Genomic DNA, 3,702 nt, shown 5'->3' with positions numbered 1-3,702 from the left:
CCCTGAGTCTCCGTCCAATCTCATGTTCATCTCCTGAGTCTGTCTTCTGGACTAGACTGTGCATGGAGGCAGAAACCAGATCTTCTTCACTGAAGAGTAGCTCTTCGAGGCTTTGGAATCAATTGGACCTGTGTTTGAAAACCAAACCTGGGATACGACACTCAAAGCCAGATGATCATCTTGGGATTTCTGTCTCATGAACTGTAAAATAGTAACTTCTTCATGAACTGTCGTGAGGATTAAACATGGCAATAATACAAAGCACTTGGCACTGAGCCTGACACATTGTAGATGCTCATTATTGCTGGATGAAGAAAATGCATGAACAGACGCTCCAAATAGGCTTATAGGCTTGTGGTCAGTCATGAGAGAGGCCTATGTGGGTCACCGCAGCCTAGGCCACCAAGGCAGAGAGCCGGCAGAGTTGGGTGGAGTTAAGGTCAGATTCTTTGTGCAGAGAGGAAATGCGAACTCTGAGCAGGAGCCAAGCAACAACCAGGGCTGATGAAAAGCTAGACAAGAAACACTGAACGTCAATGCAGAAGGTCTCAGGGAGGTTGTGCAGCAGCATTTGGCAGTGACAGCCCCTTCTGAAGGTTCCTGGCCTGGCTCAAAGAAGCAGACTTGCCAAGGGCTTTAGGCTGGCATTGGGCATTAGGAGGTACATTCTCGCCCTCACTCTAGAGCTTTACAAAACACCCTTGTCTGGTCCGCTTCTCCAGAGGTGTGAAAGCAGCCCAGTGCAGATGCAGGAGGATGTGGCATACCTCACAGGTGATGTGGGTATTAGGTTTGCCCTCAGGATCCAGGCAGTCCTGCTGAGCAGAACTGAGCCAGTGGATGATGAGAGTGGCCACTACTCACTTACCTGTGAGTAGTGAGAACTAACAGCACTGGGGCAAATGGCTAAAGAGGAAGGGAGGAGAAAGGAGACTGGGATGGATACATATTTTTCCTGATCTCAGAATCCCAAGATACTTTCTAGTCCCTCTCAGGCAGAGAGCAGCTGCTCTGAGGAGGTGGAAAGTCCTCTGGAGGTAATGTGGAGAACACCTTCTCTCCTTTCATTTCCATCCAACAGCAGAGGAAGAAGCCAGGGGGGAACAGCTTGTACTTCTGGGGAATAGCTCAATGATTGCAGCTCAGAACTCAAGGCCATTCTAAAAATTTAAGGAATTTTTTTTCTTAGATAAGACTTGAATTTCCAGCCAACTGCAATGGACTCTTAGTTTAAAGATCTCATAAAGCAAGAATGAGAAAAGAGGAAGGGAGGAAGTCATAAAAACATTAGGGGCAGCTGACATTTATCTGAAAAATGCCTACTTTTCTGTTCTGTAGATTACTACAATTCATATATTTGTTCTTTGAAAACATAATTAGTTGGATGACACTTACAGTTGGCAAAGAATAGACCCACCAATAAATGGTACCTTGAAGTGAGTTTTAGCAAACGCTCTTATTTATTTGTTTATTTATTTGAATTTGCTCTATCACTGGAGATAGACGGAGAGAGAGGGACAGTAAGAAGTTTCCCTGATGAATGGATTAAAAAGCTGTGGCACATATACTTTATGGAATACTACTCAGCCATAAAAAGCACCACTTTCTGGCTTTTGACAGAAACTGGATGAATACGGAAGATTTACTACTGAGTGAAGCAAGTCAAACTATGAAGGAGAGACATGCATGTCTTCACTTAACATATACCGACTGTCTGCATTCTATGACCAAAACTGAATGATTAGAGGATATGGAAACATAGAAAATGGTTATAGATACCAGCTACAGTGTGTGAAGAGGGTGGGAGCAGAAGAGTCTGAGGAAAGACATTAAGGAGAACAATAGAGAGGTAAGACATTTATGGGACAAAGAAATGGGTTATTATCTGTTGAAGATAATGTGTATAGTATTCCCAACTAGATTGGTGAGAAATGCATACATGTTGGAATATTCACTTAACAAGTTAAGTGACATATATGATCAAATGTATAAAAGAAATTGGAATGAAAAATATAAAATAATAATTACAAATGAAGTTAAATAAATAAATAATTCTTTAAAAAAAAAATAAATCTTTCCCTGAAAGAGGCATGGCCATGCTGCAATCCCTTCTCTTCCATTCTCTTCTCAGCATTTTGGGCACCCATGCACACATACGAGGCATGTTCTCAAAGCCACCAGGTCTCAAACTCGAACCACACAGTCAGCCACATGGGATCTAGCTGCTTTAACCACCACTCCACCTGCTGGTATTTATAGTTTTTAATTTGCCAGAGAGTATGTGTGCTTGTGCGGGGTGGGAGTAGGAGAGAGTGAGAAAGCACCCCATGGGGCATAATCATAAAGCAATCTCTTCTCCATCTCTCCCTTCTTTTGGAATTTTGGGCATGCATGCACACATGTGTTTCTCAGGTGGCCAGGTCTGGGATTGGAACTGTGTGGTTGGCTTTGTGGGATCCAGCCACCTTAACCACCATGCCACTGGCTGACCTAGCTATCCTTTATCTCCCTGGGCCTCACTAGGCCCTGTGAATGTTTGATCATGCAACCATGAGCATGAGTCACTGACTGCAAGTCTTCGTGAAGCGCGCAGCCTCTTTCACGGTCCCAGTATGGAAGGGAATGAAAATAATGGCCACAGGGCCAGCCAGGTGGCATGGTGGTTAAAATGACTGGATCCCATGTGGCTAACTGCTTGGTTTAAGTCCCAGCTTGGCAGCTTGCAAAACACACTGGATGCTTATGCTTGCATGTCCAAAGTCCCAAGAGGAGAAGAGTGGAGAGGAGACAGGATTGCGGCATAGTCATACTTCCTGGGAGATTTTCTCAGTTTCTCCCTCTCTACCTCTCCCTGGTGAGCAGACACACCCAATAGCAAACTGGGGAGGGAAAAGAAAATGATGGCCATGAATCAGCAAGAGGTACAAGCGGGCTGCTTCCATGGTACAGTGATGGTGTACTGCTCAAGAGAAGTTGGATACCACATGGCGACCACAGTTCAAGTCCCCAGTCTCGTCAGCCTGAGACATACAGGTATGCATTCAAATGCCAAGATCTGACAGGCTGGAGGACAGGAGGGAGGGGATCACTATGTGACCAGAGACCAGGTGGAGGGTGCTTATCTCTGTCTCTCTTTCTCATGCATGTGTGCATGCTCTATCTTGAATAAAAAGACTCAGAAGAAAAAGAAGTATAAATACAAGCGACATCTCTCCCCATCCACTGCCAGTGCAGAGGCAAAGCTCTGGGAAGGAAATCAGATAAAATAGAAAAGTAACAAAAGGTCAGAGGGCTAGTTGTTTCTGACCTTAATGTGTCCCATCTTCTCAGCTTCATCCCACCCTCACCACGCCTCACCTACAGACACATACACACCCACTTAAGTCTTTTCCCTGTACACAGTTCTTCACAAAAACTAAAGTTTTGTGTCAACCAAGTATCCCCACTCCCTTCAAATTAGGAAATGTTGCGAGGTGGTTCATGATCTTCCTAGAACTTACCTAATTGTAAAAAGGCCCCAAACCAAAGGGACTTCCGTTCCCTAGGGCAAAAAAGTGCTATAGACTATGTTAGTGCAATCTCCTCTTCCCTTCTGGAAATTAACAGCTCAAGTCTCTATTGATTTAACATGCTGTCCCTGTGATACAGTGGGGGTTTCACACAAGTAATGAGGACAGGCCGTTCCGTGATTGTTTAACCCTT

This window comes from Tupaia chinensis, unplaced genomic scaffold (genome assembly GCF_000334495.1).
Source record: "Tupaia chinensis unplaced genomic scaffold, TupChi_1.0 Scaffold000661_1, whole genome shotgun sequence".
Lineage (NCBI taxonomy): Eukaryota > Metazoa > Chordata > Mammalia > Scandentia > Tupaiidae > Tupaia > Tupaia belangeri.
Note: the sequence above shows the minus strand (reverse complement) of the source record.